Source organism: Battus philenor, unplaced genomic scaffold (genome assembly GCF_028537555.1).
Source record: "Battus philenor isolate CCGP_79_NKW_IND1 unplaced genomic scaffold, ilBatPhil1.0.hap1 SCAF_10, whole genome shotgun sequence".
Classification (NCBI taxonomy): Eukaryota; Metazoa; Arthropoda; class Insecta; order Lepidoptera; family Papilionidae; genus Battus; species Battus philenor.
The window spans coordinates 12,672,031-12,696,441 of NW_027181662.1; the positions used below are offsets into that span (position 1 = coordinate 12,672,031).

At 30.7% G+C, this 24,411-nt stretch overlaps 1 protein-coding gene across 1 annotated transcript in view; it reads left to right on the top strand.

Moving 5' to 3' along the window:
- LOC137923218 (uncharacterized) overlaps window positions 1–24,411 on the top strand; it is a 421,389-nt gene that overhangs the window by 354,742 nt on the left and 42,236 nt on the right. The window lies entirely within an intron of this gene.

The following is a 24,411-nucleotide window of genomic DNA, read 5'->3' on the forward strand; positions in this document are numbered from 1 at the left end:
CAATAAATAAATTCATTAAATTTCCATAATAATTCATAATCTTTTAAAAGACGTCACGACATGCCTATTTACAAATTCATTTATGGTATTCCTTTCCCGACAAAACATTTTTGTGGGATAAAATTAAACTTTGATGTAATATCCTGCAGGTGTTAAAACATATTTAGGTCGTTCATGAAAGTGTGTGACATGCGCTTCGACAACCTCTCCCTCTTGTCCTAACTTTATCCGGGCTTTGCAGCCAGTGTTCTTTTTGGAACAATAATAATTAAGAGTTTGATTATTCTGGGCATATGTGTATCCATCCATCATTAACAAATATTTTCCTTTAAGTGTTGGTATTAATTTGTAGCCTAGTGCATCTGTAAAAATTCAATTTGTATATTACGTAAAAAATAAAGAATTTTTATTAAAATTTATTTCAAGGAAGTTCAAATCGACTTAACTATACCAAACCGTATAGAGCGATGTATATCTTCGACATCATTATTTCAGACGTAAGACGTCCACTGGTGGACATAAGCCTTCACAGAATTCCTATAAGACCGGCTGTAAGCAGCCTGCGTTCAATGTTTTCTGACAACCTTAACAAAGTCATTTGTCCAGCTTGTGGTTGGACGTCCTACTCTACGTTTGCCGAACCGTGATCTCCGCTCCAGAACCTTACGGTCCTGACAACCACTTTCTGCGCGCCAAGTGTACCGCTTTCACAAATCAAGCACTAAATGGGACAAACCACTTTATAAAAGTTACGTTTTCGCTTTGTATAAATTATCTATTTAATCTTTTTTTTATTTATATAGTACATTTCTGAATTCTATGACTTATATAGTATTTATTTCAAAGTTGTGGCTACGAATTACAAGAATCACACAATGAGTTCATTCTTCTCACAGCTTTACGTACTGGCCTGAAGGAAGCTGATAGTAATTAGGAGGATCGTGCACATGCAACAAATCCGAGGATATCACAGCACCACCTTCTCCTAATTTAATTCGAGCTTTGCAGCCATATTTCTTTTTAGAACAATAATAATTGGACGTAGCCTGGTGTCGAGAAAAAGTAAATCCATTGCACATGAGAAGTGTGTTTTTGCAATGCGAGGTCCTTATAAACTGATACTCAGAGTCTGTAAATAAAAAAGTTTTCATATGTATTGCCCGAAAAAAGTTAGCTGCATTGTTTTTGTTACTTCCATAACATTAGACGTGGATAACTGGTTTTAGGTGTAAAAGTTTTAAATAGGTGAATGTTCTTTTTTATCCTTTACAGGCTAAGCATATGACCTCTGTCTCGCCTGATGTTAAGCGATGATGAGGGCTACGATGGTACGTGCTCAGAAGAAACCCATTCACTTTTGTCTTGAAGACTCCTGAGTTATGATTTTCTGAAGACAATGACGTCGGTGGGCTGTTCACACTATAAAAATATTAATAAAACGCTTAGTGCGAGTTGAAGGAATATCTACCGTGGTGTATCGGATGTCGTGAATCCATACGTACGGATTCTACTGCACACTCTCCAAAATGCAGTCTGTAGTATAAAAAAAATATATAACAAACTCCATGTTAATGTACGGAACACCCTACCTAGCATTATACTTCTAAGAAATTCATGGCCACAAATTATCCGTTATATCTAGTTTACTCACAATTATATATTAACGGATATAACAATCATAATTTAGAACCCAATTTCCTAATAGCGTATATATGCCAAATTTTCTTGGACACTTTCACTGTAGCGTACACATATACACGTGGCTGCGTTTGACGTTCAAACCGAAGTAACATATAACACACAGTATTAGATCACACGGATAACCACTAATACAGAGAACTGTTACCATAACTTAAATGCAATGATATTTTCTCATTTTGTTTCTCTGTTGGTTTAACAGTGTTAAAAATTGTTTATTTGCTTTATACATTCCACATTTAAAACATCAAAAAATTATTGCACATATTTTATGTTTATAAATAATCTTGAAATATATTTTTTGCAATAGAATTCGATATGGGTTCAAAATTAAATGATTTTTATGCTCATTTTAAGGTATATACAATATCTGTGTTTGACAGGCGCTTTTATACAATTTCGGGGCTCTCATATAGTACAACGAAATTATGATTTATACGCTTGTGTTTACTTTGATATATTACTGCAACAATTTAATTTTAATTAATCACGCTTAATGTTAATGTTACTCTTTTCATAGTTTTTAATAAAAAATATTGTGACGTCACTACCGTCATTCACAGTGTTTGAATAAACCAGAACCTACCAAATACTTTAAACCCTTTAACCCTTTCGTTACCAGCGCTGGGGTAAGCCGGCATCCACCTCGTAATGTGAACTTATGTGTAGATCCCTGTTTTAAGAGTTATCACAACCAAATAAATTACTAAGAATTATCCTAACTTCTATTTTTAATAAATATGTAACACAAATGAGAAAATTTGTACATCAGCTTACCGCGATGCAATGTGCACGCACACTTTGCGGCGCACATGCCCGTTTCAGTAGCGTCACTTCGGCGGAACGAACTGCGGCAAGTAAAGGGTTAATAGATAGGTAATTTAAAATAATAGAATTATGTTGATAAATAATTAGCTTAGTAACTTGGTTGAGGCTCGGTTGCTAACATTCTTTTACGATTATTTAATTTTACAAAAAAAAATTAAAATTCGGTCATTTCGCATTTTTTATCATTTACATATGATGCAAATGGGTTAAGGCTGTAATTTCAATAGGACATGTCTAAGTCAACTTGTATATATATACTTAAAAAAATTGTGTAAAAACAAATAGTTCATGATTATATTATTTATTTGCATACTACATAGCAATTAGTATCTTACTAACACTACGAACGAACTAACACACACAACGAACTAAAAAACATTGATTAAACTCATACATTGCACCACACCTATTTACAATTTTTTTATAGTCGACAGTTTCCTACAATAAATATTTATTGAAGACAGTACACTTATATTCATTCAGGCAATCTATCGTTGTTTTAAAATGATGTTCATTAAAGGTTTTATAAGTACTTGTAGCAAATAAATAATTTATTTAACAAGTAATCTAATTCAAACACCCTTCGGGAATAATCTCGAGCATTCAAAACTTTTTTTTTGAAGTTACAGCGCCTTGCAGTGGAGTAAACTTACAATTATATAATTTATATAAAAATACTAAAAAAATCAGAAAACAATCTTTAGGTGTGGAAAATTATGTTACTTCAGATCTTGAATTTATATAATCTATTTGTCATTTTGAATTTGTAACAATCTCTAATAATTTATATTTCCCATCTTTTATTTTACGTAAATAATAACAAAAGTGTTATAGTAGCGAATAATTATTATGCTGAAAGCGTAGTAAAGAGATAACTGTAGAAGTTACATACTAATTGGGACAAAACATTTAATACGAGATTACGTGCTTTAACTTTATAATTTCATTTATTTATAATCTAAAGGGATATATGAAGAGTAAAAGAAGAAAGAGAAAGAGATATATCTCTCTCTCATCCGTCTTTCTCTCAAATCATTCTTTTTCTTTCTAGAGTACACTGAATTTAAAAGACAACAATTTTTTTTTCGGAAATATTTCATATACATTATTTAAATTATTTAATTTTTCCTCTCTTCTCACTGTACGGTAATGTGTCCATTAAGAGATTTTATGACTTCATTCATGACCTCATGTTCCAATATCTATTATTAATTCATACATTGTTCAATTCTTAAACTCAAAATTAATCTGTTTGAAATCGACGTTGTTAGCCTCGTGGGGCTGTCAGAGCTTTGCCGATCACAGGGCTCGAGGATCAGAGACCCGAGAGCTAAACACTTAAAGTTAACAACCAACAGTATATAGAGGATGTCAATACTCCCATGCAGGTGGAATTTCGTAAAATCCATTCTTAACCAACCTCGACTCGGCGAAAGATACATTCCTACTAAATAACATACACTATAAGCCTAGAGGTACCAGAGATTTCGTGATGAGGTAGTAAATAGGGGGAAATCTTTCATATATGCATTGTATCGTGAGGAATTTAGTGCTATTAGCCCAAAGACTTTTACAGCTCCATCTAACACGAGTTCACGGAACAGAAGAGTCCTTTTACTATCTTTAATGTATTATGTCGAATGAACTTTGGGCAGGCTTTATGCTAGCCCGAAGGCTTTAACAGCTTCATCGGTCATGAATTCACATAGCCTAATGATTTCCTATTTTCTCGTATGAAGTTAGTGCTGTTAGCCTTGCGGCTCTTACAGCTTTATCGGTGGTGACTTCACGGAACGGAGGGGGTCCGTGAACTATATTCCTAATGATTTATGAAGCGATGATCTTATTCGCGACTGTTCGTGACAAACGATAGCACGAAGCAATCTACTACTAGCGCCATCTGTCGACGCCATCCGAAGCAACAGCATTTCGACACATACACATATATGGATGTTACATGGTTACGAATTATAAATTGACAAATTTAAAATAAAAACATTCGTTCTTCATGTTAACTACAACTTTAAATACCGTCCTGACGGTAGCAGATAGTACTTAGGTGGATCGTGAGTGTGATTAAAATGGAATGATATCACTGTACCGTCCAATGCTAATTTAAGACGCGCTTTGCAGCCATGTTGCTTTTTAGAACAATAGTAATTGGACGTTGCCTGGTGTTGAGAAAACGTATATCCGCCGCTCATGAGGAGACTGCCTTTACAATGAGTGGTCTGTATAAACTGATACTCAATGTTACCTGGAAATAAAGAAATAACCTGTACATCCTGCATATTGCCTGGAAATATAGAACTGTTTCCAATTTTCTATTATACCATACAACCTAAATAGATTTACACGATTTTTTATAGATAATTCCGAGTAATACTTTTAAAGCTACTTAAGTTTTAAACCACCAGAATAGTCCCCTTAAAATTACGAATTATAATATTAAAGAAAGTTTAAACTATGTAAGCCGTAAGATAGTGTATAATTTTATTAATCTATTTTGAATGAGTTGTCGCTTTACCCTTACAAACATTACTGCTATAATTCAAAGTTTTACTAATGTCTTACAACCGGGACCACTGCCCATGGGCTTTTAAAAGAAAATTCTGCACAAAGAAAACATAGACAAGTTTGCCACATAACTTTCATCACAAATATGCGATTGTATACTCTAATACCGTTGCGATCACTAAACCGCCTGCCAAACCTTGCGATTATGATACAATACATCTATGGGCAGAAACAACAGCGTTGACGACTCTGTATACACATTTGGTCACGACGCAATAGTAAAATGAACTCAACCACAATATTTCTAAACTTCCAAGTGATTACAACATATATCATATTTATTAAAAGATAATAATATAAGTATATAATAATAATAATAAGTTGCCTATATAAGGAATAACAACAGATTTAAGTCAAGTATATATATAACTACGCGTAGAGTTATAAAAACACATAGTTCATGAATTTATTGTTTATTTGCGTATGAGATAACAAATAACATCTTAACTTATTTATATATCCTTATCTTTACCATTGAATACCATTACACTTGAATACCATAACTAAAGGTTAAACATATTTCAGTCATAATGACATTACGTATAAGTGTAATGTATCAAACATTAAACTTTATCAAATTTTAATTTAATAAGAGCAACCATAGTTTTTTTCCGCCGGCTCATCTCATCAGATCAGCATTCCAAGCCGGTAGTAGCTTTTTACATTGTCTCTTAATGTCAATAATAATTGACAATTCAAAAGTGCGTGTAAATGCCTACTTGGATATACATTTTCAAATTTTAATTTGACTTTTAAAACAGAACTTTACATCCAATGTTTTTAACAATAATCCTTTAGAAGTTGGTAATTCCGTGTAATTATATCCACCCTTAATTAACAAATATTTTTCAAGTGTTAGTATTAATTCTTAGCCTAATACGTTAACAGAAATCTTTAATTATTATACTAATCCAAAATTAAAATTGTGTCCGGGAAAAAGTTTTTTCGTATTCTTTATAACTAAAATTGCTCGTAGGGAAGATAATAACTTTGAACGCTTGATTGCGAATGTGAAGGACCAGGAGAATGAAGTATGCAGATCAGTTATCCCAGTAGCTAACGCTCCCACTAAGTGTGTCAATATATCAAGCAAAAGAATGCAATTTGTTACATGTTATCAAAATGCCCTCGTATAATACAGATTATCATGTTTCTTTACAATTCTTTGGTAGTGTTAAATTAACGTCAAGGGAGGACGCCATGTCTCTAGTAGTACTTTAATCTAGGTTATAGAAATTTCTACACAAATGTGTTTATGTCACTCCCTACAAAATATCAACAACTCATGAAACAAAAGGCAACTTGGACTTAATAAATCGAATTGGGAATTTGTAAAAAAATATGAAAAAATGTTTTCCCCGACCTAATTATTTACGTAAAAAATATTTTAATTATTGGCGAATAATTAATATATCGTAAAACACTTATAAAATTAATAGTAGAAACCTTGGAATCAGGCAAATTATACTTAAAACATAAAACATTGTATGTCGTGCACAATTCACGTACTGAATACATTACAATAAAATTATGATTAAAAATTATACAAGAGCTATAATTATACAATTAAAAAACATATATATGTTACAGCTTCACATACTTGCCAGTTGAAAGCTGAAAGTACTTGGGAGGATCATGATTGTGATAAAGATACGAAGATGCCACATTACCATTTGTTCCTAATTTAATACGCGCTTTACAGCCGCATTTCTTTTTAGAACAATAGTAATATGATGTACACGGATGTTGTGAAAATGTATACCCGCCGCACATGAGAAGATTACTCTTGCAATGTGTCGTCTGTATGAACTGATATTCAATATCATCTGGAAATTTAAAAAAAAACCTATATTTCATGTATGTCTGTAAATAATTACCATAATAATATTATAACTATTACCTATGTAAATGTACTACTTGAATTAATTCTAGAAATTCAAATAGAACGATTCACACAATTTTAATGTACATTAACGTCATAATTACAGAATTACATATTGATTCTAAACAAATTTAATGACATAAATATTTACTTACACCTGGTAATACACCAATATTTCAATCCAATTTTTTTTTAGTTTTCTTACATAGATATGTTAAATGATTGTTGCAAGTATCAATTTTAATAAGACAACTACTAAATAATATCTTTGTAGCAGAAAATGAAATAACATACAGAGTTTTAGAGAATTTTATTAAAAGCTCACCATAAATTACAATTGCATACAGTTTGAAATAAGTGTAAAAATCTTATTAAGGATATATATAGGAGATATACATAACTTATGTTCTGTCAATTAATGTGTGGTCCAAAAAATCAATGGATCCCGATATAATATGGCGATACAATAAGATAAATCATTTTCAAAACACAGATTACCATATATTAAACTTTATTATGTATAAGTAAGAAAAGGACCAATATCTAGCCATTTCCGCACATGCAGTGGTAGTGGTGCAATGAAATGCACCGCCCGCCAGCCCGCTGATAAATGCGTATGCGGCAAACAATTCGAATCACACAACCGCCACCACCAAACCACTCAACACGTGTTTCACCCCTCCACGGGGCATCTTCAGGAGTTATGTTACACCGATTAGTGCCAAACACAAAGGACTTTGTATTGATATTGATATTGGTCCTTTTCTTACTTAGGATGGACTTCTGCGAAATAACGCCTGATTCCATTAAATAAAAATTTATTATGTATACTATCTGTACCTGCAGACTGTACTTCCTTATTAATTACATTCCTTTTTAGTTTCAAAGTGATCACTTCATACAGGTGATTGGAAATAAGTTTAAAAGCTTTATAGCTTTTCGCTAACATATGCATGCATTCAGCTCTTTAAAGCTTTTAAACCCAGAACCAACCATCTTATATCTAATCTTTGCAGTAGGAATGTTTTAGTTCCTATAGGATTTTTTTTTGTAAAAAAAGGGAGAAAAGTGATATATAAAAACAAAATCTAGCATAATTTTATTAAAAGCTTACAGATTACAATTGCGTACATAAGTTTATTATTATAATAATATAAAGTATTATATTTTTACGTATTCGCCGTTTGGCAAAACAAAATACCGGGGCGGGTCGTGGTTATGACATGAGATGTACGTAACCACTTCGCCTTCAGAGTTCAACTTTATGCGTGCTCTGCATCTAGTGTTTTTCCTCGTACAATAGTACATCAGAGTGGTCTTGTGTTGCGCGAAAGTGTACCCGTTGCACAATATCCAATGCTTGCCTTTCGACTTCCACGATTGTATGAACTTGTAACGAACCGCCACTGGAAATAGATCATAGGAATTGAGTATACGATCCTATTATTATTTTTACTCAAAATAAGAAGTTGAGGTTAGTTATTCCTTAATAAGCGACACAATACTAACTAATACTAATGACATTTAGGTCGGAGGGAACAAAAATGTAGGCAGGTTTCTTACGTCCTGCTCTCCACTTCCCCATCCTGCGGTGGTCCAATCTCGGGCTAAGGCACGGAATTTTAAACACATAACCTGTGTGACACCACATTGTTCAATTATGTAAGTTTGCTCGATACAACAGACTTTAAATCTGCAATACTGGGAGTCTTACTAAGAAAACATGTATACTATAATCATTAAAAAAGATTTGTCGTTAGCTTCTGCACCTTCATCGGGTTATTCCTGACAGAGAACTAAACGTTTTTAGAGTAACCACGTTAGAGCTCCCTCAGGAGCCTTATCACGGCCTTCAGTTCCCTTGATAAGAAAAAAAATATCATTCCTTTTACAAAATAGTTCATCATACATGTTTAAATATCGCTCAAAAATAATAGGCTATACCTACAATACTATTTAACGAGTCTGCGTTGAGAAATAAAGCTGATATTTCTCTATCAATCTTTCATTAAATAAAATAGAAAATTTAATCAATTTTTATTCATCCACCATATATGTATGTGGCAAAGATGTAATTATTATACGGGGTGATTGTTTATCGGCATTTAAGGGGTGAATGTATAGCTCGCCACGATGACCGGTACTGCGCTGCTCCCATTAAACGACATATGTGTAGATTATTAGGTATCAATTAATGTATCAAACATTACCATAAAAAATTCAATGGTTTCAAATATAATAACGCAAAGATGAGGTAAGATTTTTTTTTTCAAAATTCGAATTACTTCCTGGTCAAATGAATTGTTCCTTACTATCTAATCCAGAAAATTTTTACTACAAGAAGTGTTTGGCCGCTTTCTAATACCAAACAAAAAAAATATTGTAAAATACAGAGTAGACCAATTCGTCAACTTTTTAATCTCATACTTAAAGCTAATAAAAGACGCATTGGACCCAGAGAGCGGTCTTGCCACTAAGCCATTTTTCAGTAATTTAGTCGCAACGGATCGCTTTACGAGGCCCCAAACGCACTTATTTTATAAAACAATCGTATTTTAAAACCAATGCGCCTATTACTATGAAATGCTCATTTTCCGTTTAATATGATTTACGCGACTTCAATTAGTATCTGAGTGCTTAGAATTATAAAGAGAAATAATAATAAATATGAATAAATTAGAATTAGAAATTATAAAGAAATGGGATCCCGTCTCTTTGAACTTCTTTCAGTTCAAAGAGACGGGATCTGCAATGAGCAAGTTTACGCTTCTAATCGACGCGATCCATCGGGCCCGCAATACTTGAACTGAATTATGGTTATTCCGCACATCATTACGCCGTGTTTTGAAATTTGATTTAAAATTACATTCGGTAAAAATCCAGATATTACTGTAACTTAAACCTAATGATTTAAATTTGCGCAAGTCGTATGCCGAGACAATTATAAGTCCATTCAATTATTTTGACGTCATATTTTCCAATTAAGACCATGTTCACCTAAATAGACATGTAAACAAATAGATTTGCAGATATTGGAGCAGCAAAAATCCCAAAGCTAAACACCAGAAGCCTCATTCTCCTTAGGTAAACATATGGGCTACAATTTCTGCAAAAGAAATCATTGGACTCTACTTTTGCGAAAATTCTTACGGCCGTTCGGTTACTGTGAATAGTGCTGATGAGGAATGTTATGATGAAAAATGTTACGGGGTCCTCTTGGCACCGATGTTACTGGAACTTGCTGCAGTAAGAAAACGGCAGATTGTTATCTCCGTTCGTCTACAAATCTACTTGGCTCTAAATATTCCTTCCTTACACTGCCTCTGGATAAATCATCCTATCTATATATTATTTTAAATGCGTCATCATATATCAGCTCATATATGCAAAACGTGGGTCTCTCCTAAAAATCGCCACAACGATAAGTGCTGCCCGTATTAAGCGACTCAGGTCGCATCTGTAGGGGCATTTCGACTATAGGATTATCGAATCTTCTTAACCGCGCTTTTTCGCGGTGAACGTTAACGGACAATACATCCTCCATCTTTCTACGAGCATATCTAATGCGGAACAGCAGTTTCGGTAGAACTATAACAATTTCTAAATTAATTTCAAACACTCCATAAAAGTTCAAAAGGTTGAGAACAGGAAACATGATATTATTCCGATGAAACCGGCTGCCGACCTAAGATTAAAGTTCTACGAAATTGTTATTACTAACCGACGTACAATAAGATTATTACATTGTTATTTTAAGTGTTACTACAAGTTTGTTAGGGTTTTTAAACGAATCGATTCAAAGTAATATCTTTTAACAATGTTTGCTCAGGAATGTTTCCGTAACTACTATTACGATAATATTCGTGCATACATAAGCGAATAGAACGCTAACATTTTCGCATAAATTTTGTGTTATGAACTATATCTACGAATAAAATTGTTACAGACATACAGACACACTTATCTATTCTAGTGTTGTAATATATATGTAGTTACATAATAATATATTTATTAGGTGTGGATTTAGAAAACTCATTTATTGACATTTACAGATTCCGCGAGATTAAAAGGCCCGAGCGTGTAAAGCGCTTAGCCTAAACCTCATTCACATTACATAGCTCAGGGACCTTTGCTCCAAAAAGGCGATTTGTGTAAGAAATGTAAATGAAAGAAAAGAGAATATAAGAGAATGAAGTGTTTCAAAGAGAATAAAATGGAAGAAATTGTGAACGACCTGAGAAGAGAATACTAATATAAATTAAATGGAAAAACTATAGCACAAGAGATCCTCTGTTATAGTTATAACATGGGGGGGGGATAGTAATTTTAAGAAAAAAAACCTCCACCGATATATCACGTGATATAACTAGATTCGGATGCCGCCAAGCATCGCTTAGACGGACGATCCATAAAGTGACCTAGGCTTGTCACTCAATACACGTTTAACATTTCCAGTTTCAACTCACGGGCACCTAAGACCGACCTTGGAATTCGTCAGTTGTTATTTCCCAACTTAAACTACTACCACTTCGAAAAACGTTTGCGCTAAAAGAATTGGCGGCAGAGACCACAGCTATATTTCTACCTTGTCTTCTATAATCGGGGGTTGTCACCCCCTTTAGTCTTTACCGTCGTCGCCAGTGAGGATTGCTTATTTTCGATTGACTTCGAATTGCCATGTTAGCAGCCTTATTTTTATCGCGACGACCGATAATGCAAGTGGTTCTCGGTATCAGAACGGTGCGAAGTCTTATAAGGATATAATTCAACTTAAAGCGTTATCCAAATTGTTCATAAACAAAAATAAAACTTTTCATTTGCTAAAAAAACTGTTTCAAGACATTCACAAAGAGTATATAATATATAAACCAAGAACATTAAAAGAATATGTAATCTTCGGATTTATTAAAAATACTCCATAGTCAAATGTATAGAATAAAAATTAAATACTTGCTTGTATAGAAAAATAAGCATATAATTTTAAATGATTTACTATGATAAAATAACAATGAAATGGAACCCTATATTTAATTTATTCAACTGTAAGTAAAAGAAATATTTTCGTAATATAAATAAAATGGTTAATAACCTGGGTAAATTGAGTTGAGTTGTCTTGATAGCCGGACGAGTTCATGTCTTGGCTCAATCATTCAATTTCACTGCCTACATATACACACACCCTTTATCTATATATTGACCATATTTTTATTTAGTGACGATCCCTGAAAACAAATGCAGTGTCTTGGTTGCAGAAACCAATCCATTGAAATAAAACATCTCACTCCAAGTACAGAGCAACATCTAATTTTAAATTGTAACAAAGTACTTGGCTATATTATTTAAAAAGTATATAAATAATGATTTTGTGATATAATGTAACACAAAATTACATATTACAATCTAACAGAAGAATATAGCTTCTAATATTGTATAATAAAGAAAAAAAAATATAACAATTTTATATACATATTATATATATTGCACCTATATGACAGTCTTTCTTTAGTACTTTATAAGCCCCAGTTTATAATACTTACCACAAGTTTACAACATCAGGTAGGCTCCATGCATGTGGTTACAACCTACAAAATCAATTCTACTACTATGATTTAGTTTCAACCTTTTCAGGATATATATTGCCAGTTAGAAAGGCAAAACACTTGTAAACTTTACGAAGGTAAAAAGAAACACAATTTTTTTTCGATTCATGTATATAATCTTTAGTAGTCGCAATAATAGATAGCTTAGCTTATACTTAAAAGAATGTTCTTTTATACATTTTCTTTCTATTTATCACAGTTGTAAAATATTTTTAGCATTCAACACATTATTTTATACAGATTTTAGAAAAATTATGTAAGATACATAATATTAAAATTATTTATTTCTTGTTTGTTATTATGATGACACTTTATAAAATTGACCTGAAGTTGTTTGAACATACTTCGGTGGTGGATGAGTGTGATTATAATCTGCACTAATTACACAGCCATCTTCGTTAAGCTTCACCCGAGCCCGACAGTGTCCCGATTGCTTTTTTGAACAGTAGTAATTGTTTGTCAACTTCATCTGTGAATATGTGTACCCTTTGATCATTAGCAAGTGTTTCCCACGTTGAGTTGGAATAAACTGGTATTCATCAATGTCTGAAAACATTTAATGTAATATAAAAGATTATATTGATCTAATGCTGTCAATGGGGCTGACATTACAGTATAATCCATATCATTATTTACTTGCCACCTATATAAACACTTTAAAAAAACACTTATTTCTAATTTTGTTGAAATAAGAAAATGAATAATAAAATCTCATGTAATGTGCCGCGAATTATTTGAAATATTTTTGGCTACATTTTGGTTATAATTTTTAAAATTACATAACTTAAGCGCTAAATTCAACTAAACAATTGATGTTCCACTACTAATTAACTAAAATTATAAACAAGGGTTACTGGGAAGAATTCTTTTTGTAATAAAATTACTATTTATACTTAATATTTTTGCCAATTTCACTTTTGGTGTCCTGATGAAATATAATAAAGATTCAATAAATTGATAAAATAAACTAAATTGTAATAGTAATTGCTTATTTCCATTAACATATTTCATGAAAGTTTAAAAAATACTTTTCTCTTTTTTTATAAATATGATTATTACTGATATTTTGAGTAAACTTATGTTATTCCATTAATTTTATAACTATCTTATTTATATATGTTATTTCTATGCTACACTTCATGACCACATATTCTTCTGCAAGTTGCGTATAGTAACTTTGATGATAGGATTTATTTGGTGTTAGATGTCCAATCAATTCAAAATAAAAAAGACTATATTGAAAAAATATAACTAGACAATAATTAATTTAATTATTATTAATGAAATTGTGTATAATTTGAAATTTTTTTAATATGAATCTCCCTTTATACAACAATGTTTGTATAAGATTCACAAAGATGCATTTAAGAATAATGTGTTCTTACTAATATAATATGATATATAACATAATGCACATTAATAATTATTTAAAACAAGATATATTTTTGCATTCATATTTAATTTTAAAATTTTAAAATAGTGTTAGATTTAAAATGTTTAATATGTTGTAAGAGTGAGGGTAGTCTCAAAAAATTGTGTTAGTGTAACTAAATATTTAACATATTCTCAAAAAATACATTATGATGATGAATAAACAAATTTCTGTCACACTCCATTGCACTTCAAGAAGCTCGACAAACCAACATTCCAGGAATAATAAAAATAAAATGCATTAACAGTAATTAAATTTTTATTTATGCACATAAATATCAAATTGATTTTTTTGACATAAACTATGTTGTTTATATATTTACCTTTACAGCTTCATCAGTTTAAGGTTGCATAGTGATTAAAGGGCTAATCTTAAACTTTGTTAAAATAACTGCATTTCAGGTCTCTCCCAGCAACCTATGCTGGGGTTATTACATTATTTATTTTACTGGATTTAGATGCTCTAAGGACAATAAGAAAAATTATCCATTTCCAATCCAATTATCCATACAGCTAGATGCAAGAGCACTTGGATACAAGAAATGTTTGATTTTTCCATGTAAAATATATATTTTTAGGAGGTTGTGTATATAGCTTAACTAATTTATGAAGTGTGCAGGTACAGTTTTAAAGGCAATTTAACATTGGAAGTATAGACATTGCATAATAAGGTACTTACCGGAACAACTGAAGAGTGAATTTTTTTAGGAGCAGTACAGGTTTTCTAGGTTAAGAAAGGCAGAGTTTCAACAGCTCTTAGCATAGACTTCTATGAGTAGTTAAAATAAATGCTTAGATACTACACGAATTACTTCACAAAGAATTTTATTGTTACCTTTATTAGTAATCATAATAACTAATAAACACACTAAATATTTCAAATTACAAACACTCATTACAATATTACACTTATTACATATTTACTATTAAAGATTAAATAAAACACTGTATAATATAAACATTGTAAATAAAACAGACGCACACATATATTCACATCTAAATAATCTAAATTTTCTATTCAAAAAATATAACTTCCTGTCCTGTAAAGAATGTACATTTAATCCATTGTAAACAACACCACTTGTTTTATACTTACTGTAATATAATAAAAACCTGTCATTGATCACCGAATTAAACGCTCAACGTATCAAAAACTACAGTTATAACATCTTTTACTACTGTTTCGTATATAACATATGCTATTTAATTTACTTTATATATACCATGTTTGACATTATCAAATAACGTAATCAGTAGTTTAAAGTAATAATTTGTACACTGTAACTATGTACAGCATAAAAGATACATTAAATATTAAAGAATGTGGGTATATTCAACGTTTAAAACTTTGTTATTAACTATATTTATTAAGATAAATAACAAAATTATAACTATTACTTACCTGTCCTCGGAGATCAGCAAACCCAATGAAGGGTCGAAGAAGTTTCACTACATCAAGAAACTGTATCACATTCACAAAAACACACAAACAACACAATACACCGTAATAAACACACCGCTTTCGTCTTCTTTATCTCGCGATACATAGGTTATGATTAACACTATTTAATTCATTGATCAGATCACAATATACTAATAATTTTCTAGAAAGTAAAAAATTTGAGCGCCTCGGAATATTTTTTATTCTACTAATAAGCAAAAAACTTATTGAAAACATAATCCCGAAATTTTTGTTTTTGACAAGTGTACAACAACTAGTGAGACAGAAACGAAATCTGGATCATCGGTTTTTATCGAAATAATTATTACTAAAAGAACAATCTATGAATAGGTAACTATTCATTACATGATCTCTTAAAAAAGTCTTTGCTTGTAAAATAATTACGCCTACTTGTTGTAATTTATTGAGCAATTGGCGTTTCTATATAATAGATATGATACTTCATGCATTACAATAAAATTAAAATAATATCGGCATATGTACTCCGTATGATTGTTATTATATTGCATAAATTGCAGCTTTGTATCCTGCTTGTATTTATTAAATAATTAAAGCTATTTCTTTCCATTATATAAACATTGTTTGAAATCGTTTTATGGAAAGAAATATATTTTTTAACATAAATTACAAAGCAATATATGAACACCATAAATATACCACTTCTATAGTTAATTTCACACCTTTTTGAAAAAACAATATTAAAGAAAGGTCTATTGAACAAATATTTCAGTAAAATGGTTATCATTTTCTTGTACTACGTATGCACAATATTTTTTTAATAGTTTTGCTTTCACCTATACCTAAATCTAGTTCTACCCTTCATAATGTTAATTAAATTAGAACTATAAAGTTGTGTTATTTAATAAAGGATAATATTATAAGATTTTAGCGGGTATCAAATAGTTATGAAATGTATTTTTGTGTTTTATACCATGTGAATCGTTACTGTTTAGGTTTCTAGCAAACTTGACGTTTATAACGCATAAGTATATAACCTACAAATAGTTGTTTATTTTCTTTAGTTATTATTGTTTGTGTGAAAGTGTCATTATTAATAAAATAATATTATGATATAATTTGCAACAATCAAGTTATTTTATAAATTCGTAAGTGAATGTTTTAGCAGTATTAAAGTTAAAATTCCATTTCACGACTATTTCAATTTTATCAGTTAAATAAAAAAAACTGTCATAATTAGTTTATTTGTACAACTTTTATGTAGTGCAGTGATTGTGTGATGCAGTGTTAATTGTGTTGTTTGTGACACAACTGAATTGCCAGTAATGTTAATGAAGTTGCTGGTGTATAAGGTTAGTAATTTAACAACTTTTGTATATTTGGATTATTCATTTTAAAAGTTAGCCTTTGTACGATCAGTTCTGTAATCCAAGGCTGTAGATTGACCTTAATCCCTTAAAAACACTAGTAGAAGGTAATTTAGGTTTATTGTACTTGCCTATTAGTGCTATCATGGTTGATAAGGGAGAACCAGTGTACTTAGGAAAAAAAAGACACGCAACATGCACACATGTGCCAAGAATCGGGGGAAATTATAAGTTACATTGCAATCTGACTAAGAACAGTTCTCAAATAATAATATCCCCTTTAAGAGTGTTAGGATAATATAGAGAATTGATGTCTAACATACCCCCATTTTTTTAATAGGCTTGCTGTATTATGATGTTTAGCCTCGTAACGTCAAAATTCACATCAAGCTCTATTTTATGCTTATATCTATAAATTACACTTATCTCTACTGTAGTCTAAGAGTTTATATGGTATAGGTTCCCAACCTTTTATGGAGCATTGTTGTAATACCCAACTCTCTGTTTACATGGTATTTTTACAGTTTGGAAATAATGTAGTTCACTAATAACAACAAACACAATTTTTTAAAATGAATGTTCTTGTATGAATATCTAAAAAATATTTTTCATTCTACATGTAGCGCACATGAAAATTTAAATTTAGTCCTAAGTTTTATGTTGTTGTATTCCAATAATTATATAACAAACATAAGAACTACAAACAAAAAACCAACTGACGCATGGACATTCATTACAAATAAAATTTTTGAAGGGATAAATAGTTGCAATGTTGATTTTAATTAGTAGTTTCAATTAATATTTTGAATTTGTAGATTGAATTTTCAGAACAATATTTGCAATTTTTTTATACTAAAAATGAATTATTTTTGTTTTATACAAACTTAAATAATATGTATTTCATTTTAACTTCATATACACAGTATTTTTGAAAAATATTAAGAGTTTTTTTATCTTCGCAATTTTTTAATCCTCCTTGAATTTACCTTGTTGACATGTATACATTTAAAGAATACATATTTACTTCAGAAATAAAAAATACACTGTTTATCACTTTTTCACTTTTCATACACACAATTATTACCTTTTGTTCACCTTTATGCTTGGCCAACATTTTCTTAGCTTCATTAAACTTCATCTTGCTCCTTGTTATTTGTGTCATTTCTAAGACCAGAATATTTGGAAGTGTTTTTCGCAAATGACTATTTTTACACAGTAAGCTGAGTTCAGGAGAACAGGTAATTTCTCCAACCTAACTGTACTCTTCTTTTCACTCTGCCTCTCTGTGTTAGAAAAATTAAAAAAATAAGATGCATGTTCTTTGCTATCAACTTATGCTTTAATTCATATAAAGGCCTTTGCATAAGACACTGAACTAACATTTTAGTTCAGACAATCCTAACAGTCATATTTACACCACGCAACTACATGACTCAAGAATTTTATAATCACATTAATATGTTCTGTATCTAAGTAAGAATGTCAATAAATGAATATGAGATGTGCCTGTACAGTATGTGTTATAATACTGACTTTGATATCTGTCATAAGCATGGTAATGTTAAAGCTGTTAAGATCTGTTGGAAAGTCTTGTCTCATCTCTGTAAGCTAGTTTTCACAATGAAGAGACGCTTAACTCATTTTGTGACTTCTATACTATCAAATAGTATTAAATTATTTAGTTGGTTAGCAAACTGGCAGCCATAAGATCGAGAAACTAATCAAAAGTTTTGAGATAACTAGGGGGACTGGAACATCAATGATTTTACTGATCTTAATGATTTAAAGTTCAGATTTTCCTAGGGACCTAAATCGGGAAGATCAAGACACTAGCAGTTATACAGTTTATGCATGCTGTTTGTGTTATACTGATTAAAAAACTTATCCAGTCTATTTTAAAAGAATATATTTTAACATTTATTAACATAACAAGTACTACAGGCCAAAATAAACAAGTTTTCCTTGTAGGTTGTTGTTCAAAGTATGGACTATTATTATTTCTAGTAACTATATATATTATAAACATTTTTTTTTTGCTTCAGGTAAGTGGCGTAAAATGCAGCTTTGTGAAAAATCAAACACTGGTGAGTTTTTTAATATTTTTTGTAATGTGACCAAATATGCTAAAATTCATAAATGTCTTTTATTTGGCAAAGAGAATTTTTAACACGTTCGCGCGCGGTACGTCGGTGGGCGATAGAAGATAAAAAAACTAACGCGACACTACGTCGACAGTCGTTCAAGTTTGAAATCTAGTAATCCACCGTACGTCGACGGGCGGTATTGTTTCCTATTATGATAGAAAGAAATCTGCCAGAACGCCCTAGGACGTGCGACGCCTGAAGACGTTCTGTCATTTGGGATGGTATTGGTAAGCGGACCTACGCAAGTACGCCTATGGACTTAGTATGGAAAAAACGTGTGTCAAAATGCCAAATTTTGTCATGCATTACAGCGCGCGAACGTGTTAAATTTGGATTTGTATAAATTTGAATAGAAAGAACTTTTCTTTATTATTTTTAAGATAATTAAGAAAATTTTAATAGTGATATGGTCACCACTTGTGACAAGTCAAAGCCAAATTTTTGTCTAATTAAATTTTATTAAAAGTTTAGCGTATTTAAAATGTGATTAAATTTTTTGTTCAGGTGTTACTTGATTTACTTTGAAAAAAAATTTTGTTTCTATTTGTGTTGAACAAATTTTATAAAAATTTGTATTATTTATTTCTCTGCACTGGGTAACTTTTCAATTCCTTACTAATTTTATTATAGTATATATGGTGTTTTATACTTAGATTTGATATTTATAATATTCACTGGGTTTCTATTGCTTTGTATGATAAACCATGTATAACTTTATTCTTTAAAGCAAATAAATAAATGCCAAGAATGACTTTTCTTTTACCTTTCTTTATTATTTAATACCAAAAATTAAGTTTAGGTTAAATAAGAATTTGGTTTCAGTTTCAACACCCTATATATTAATGACTGGCCGTTTTTGTTTTTAAATTAATTGATCGCTGTTTGGTCAGTTAATTGGGAAGGTGGGCCACCAACATCTCTTCATCCCCTATGTCAGTCAGACCATTGCTACTTTTTTTTTAATTATATTTTTCATGTGGAACCCTTGCAAGACTTGTTTATCATAAAGCTATGGAAGTTCAAGCCTTGATACCAGTTAGTCATAGCCAATTGAATGAATGCTTGCTCGGTTTTTTTTTAATAACTGAGTCAATCAAACACTTTTCGGGAAGAAATATATGTTTCAAATAAAACTGCCTTTTGTACATGATCTTTTTATGTCTTGTTGAATTGCAACAATAAAAAATTAAACAATTAAAATAAAGGATTGTGTTATTTGATAAAACTCTTCAATTACGGAAATACCTTTTATTCTTCTGAAAGAAGGCAATGTACTTCTGGTATAACTGCAGTATGGACTTGTGAAGAAGTATATTTACAACTCAAAAACAAGTCAAACTTTTTGTAATGATAAATTTTGTAATCACATTGTATATCTGTGCTAGTTTTCTATATAAGTCACAATTTATATGTGAGAATGTATTTAATGGAACCTATGAAGATATGAGTACTAGACCTAATAAAAATTAAAGTGTATAATTCAATGTGATTTTGACTTTTGTATATATCATTTGAATACTTCACTCACGGTATGTCATAATAGTGACATACTTCTATGACAAATTTGTTTGTATGTATGCATGTATACATTTAAATCACAGCATATATGTAATACATACAGGAACCTAAGGAGATTTAAAAATATTAAACACATTAGAAATTGAGTTTGTGCAGTACTTTGTAAATTTTTAATAAGCTCAAATTACAGTCAGACTAGGGGCAGACACCAGTGAATTACGGAAACATTTGTCCAGTGAGGTACCCTTACTGTATTTGTCACACAGAGTTAATATAGCGTTTTTTCAACTGCACTTGTGTAAGCTAAAGAAAAGGACAGATGATTGTAATAGGTGTCAATAAATAATTACAAGGAAATGTAAATGATACTTGCATACTGTTTGTGTTGTTTTAATTAGTTGAATATTTAATGGTTTTTTAATTATAAAAAAAACCGTTATTATTTCATTGGTCGACAGTTTCTGTATGTTACAGTAGTAATAAAATTTTACAAAAAAAATAAATGTATTTTTTTCTCCACAGATAAGGCCTGACTTTTTGCCCCCGATGTATTTTTACTTAGTTATGACTAACCAATGAGATATGTTGTTTATTTATATTTAATTACTTCTGTCTGGTGGATACAGTATATTCTTATAGCAATGTCCTTTTTATGTATACCAAAAGTACTCCGTTTATCTGTCCATTCGCTGTTTTGTTGTTAACTAAAGAGTGTCATATACCATACAACATTTTTTATGTTATTGATAAAAACAGGAGATGACAGATTGATACATTTACATCAAGAGACTATTTATTAGAAGAGCCTATATTTATTAGCTTGCGGATTGCGAGTCCTGAGTTCAAAGAAGCTGTAAAAGGCAGACAGGCTAACAGTGCCTGACACCAAGTTAATATAAATATAAACCTATTCAACTTTTAACCATTTCATAATTTCAATGTTTTAATATTCTGTGTCCATATTTAAAGTTTAGGCTTTATAATAAATCGATTGTGCGATATCTTCTGTCATTTTTTTTAACTGAATCCAATTTTTTGTGTTACTTTTAAATTTTTGGTAATAGATAATAAATTATACATGTATATTATCACTATGTATTTTATATTTTTTAGGACCGGTATTAATAAAGGCGAACAAAAAGGGCAAATACACACTATTGTACCGCAATTACTTTTTCTCGAGGCGAACGAAATCTAAAAAGGGCATCGTTTGGAAGTGCGTGGCGAGCAAGAGTGACGAATGTAAGGCGTCTATAACCACCGACGACAACCTGAACGTAGTGTTCAGTAAAGGAAATCATTGTCACGCAAAGCCTGACGTGGAGTCTAAACCCAAGCATGTCTATTTCACTACACAGGAACAATAGTACAAAGCAATGTATCTTGTAATGTTAAACTTTATATCAAAGCGGACCGGCCCTTAGGTGAATAGACGACTTTGTTAAGATAATCGAAAGACGCTGGATGCAAGCCGCTTCAAACTTGTCCAATTCGGAAATCTTTGGGAGAGGCTTATGTCCAGCTGCGGGCGTCCTGTAGTTGAAATGATGACGATTAAAGCAATAACATCGCTGTTAAGGCATCTAAATTTAAACAGTTAAACATAAAATTTTAAGATAAATTTTCATAAGATTTCGTTTCGTGTATTTCGTTTGTAAGATTTTGAGGTGTAATTTTATTAAAGCCTTCGTTATTTTTAAGTACACATGTATGCATATTATGACGGCAATTCATAATCTAATAAAGTAATCATTCAGATTGTTTCATTTCACCTTTCGTTTCCTTTTACCTCTCATTAAAGCTTTTTAATTGATGAACGTGGATTTCAAGATAAATGCAATAAATTTAATTTTTTTTAAACGAATGTATCAGTTTTATACGGGTGTACTATTTAGGTGTATTTTATATGAACTATCATTTTTATTAACGTGAGTTTAATGTTATATCAATATTGAATTATAAACGATATTGGATTTTGTTATGCAATTACGAACCAACTAACATAATGTGTCAAAATCTTTATAATTCCCCTAATAATCAGTTTCTGATTATCGCAAATGGTTGTAGGTCGACTTAAACATTACAGATTTTTTCAGGTAATAAATAAATATAATATAATTACATTATATTTATTTATATCAGAGGTAAAAACTTAATTTGTATACTTGAGACTACTTCATCAAGTAAATCTTTTTAAGAGCAATGTATGCACTTGTATACACAATAGGATAGGACCTTTATTTTATAAAGAGATAACACACCTTGAGGATGATATGTTAGCCTCCAGGCTGTTAATATTTATTAAATATATGTAGTACTATATTATTGAAGAAAAGTTTTGTCCTGCTAAATTTATTTCGCCTGATCTTGTCAGATCAGATGCATTTATCACCCTAACAGGCGGTCGACTTAATTTGTCGTCAATTAGAGATGTAATTCATTGTATGTTGAATAAGAAATTTTTAAATTTGAATTTTGATTAACCGTTAATTTTTGATAGCCTCTACATCTATATCAATCTCATAATACTCACTTAGAAAATTAAAACTAAATTTTATATCACCTCTTTTCAACGTTTTTATGATTACTCAGATCGCATATGACACATAGCTACAATTAGTAACGAATAATATCTTATTAAAACGGTCATGTGTCTTTTTAATAAGCTTGTTTTTCTAGGTCATTGTTGGTTGTATCTTGTTTGCATAACAACGCCCAGTCGATCAAATTATTTTATAGTAATAAGTAATGATGGAATTAATTTTTAAAGTAAATTTAGTTTTTATGTGGAATAATGATAGTTTAATTTTTTAATTCAAATATATAATATTTTTTATCGTATTAGAATATTTTTCCAACGTAATTCTAAATTTATAAATTAAGATGAATGTAGTGAAATAGACATTTTACATCAGAGCTGCTAACGAGTGACTTTTCCAGTGTTGCTAGTAATTAATTTCAATTTTTTTTTACGAAAATTTCTTAGCTTATAAAATTTATTATTAGGTTATATTACAGTACTTAAGCTACAAATAATGTTAGAAAACAAAACTCATTAATAAAGACGATGTAAGTTATAAATTAAGTTGAAACTTTACGCTGGGTAGGTAACATTAAGTGTAATAATCTATAATATGAACTCATTCAAGTATTGTTTTTTTGTCTAAGTTAAGTATTTTATTAAGAATAAAAAATGAATCAGATCTGTTAAACATGACATTTATAGCCTGTGGTAACGTTTTTTTTAAACATTTCACTTCCATAAGAAAACAGTTAAATTTTCCTATTGTCTCGCAAATAATCGCTATATGTGTTTTATTATAATTGTGTACTTTTGTACGTAGTAATAAATTATTAAAACCAATAGGGAATTATTAATAAAATGGATAAAAAATTGCATTGTTTGTTTTCATTGACCCATTATTACTAACGATAACATACGAACTTCTTAAGTCGGTGTTAAACTAGGTGAATAATTTTGCTTGTACTCGACAAGTTGTATTCTTTTAAAAGTCAAAAAATTAAAAAAAAAAAACTTGTACATCTTGGCTCCGAAAACAAAGACAAGAATTAGTGCTCATTATTTGAAATGCTGCTTTGTTCACAACATTTGTTTATCTTTGTAATAAAGCGCTACAAGTACCACTGTACCGCGCCTTAGGAAAGGGGGGGTGAGGTGGGGAGCCGAGGGAAAAGGAACATAAACCTCCTCATCCTTGGCTTCCCGCGCGCATACCTATGGGATGATACAACGGTTTCAGCTCTTTAATATGACATCGTTGTGTACTCTTCCTAACTCCCCAGTTTCAAAAACTGTTTAAACTAAAAAAAATACACAATAATACTCTAAATTCAAAATTGGAACTTTTTTTTAATTTTTAAAATTATTCCATTTGTAGATTCTCTATTTTAGTGATGTGCATATTTATTCCTGTAAATATCGATT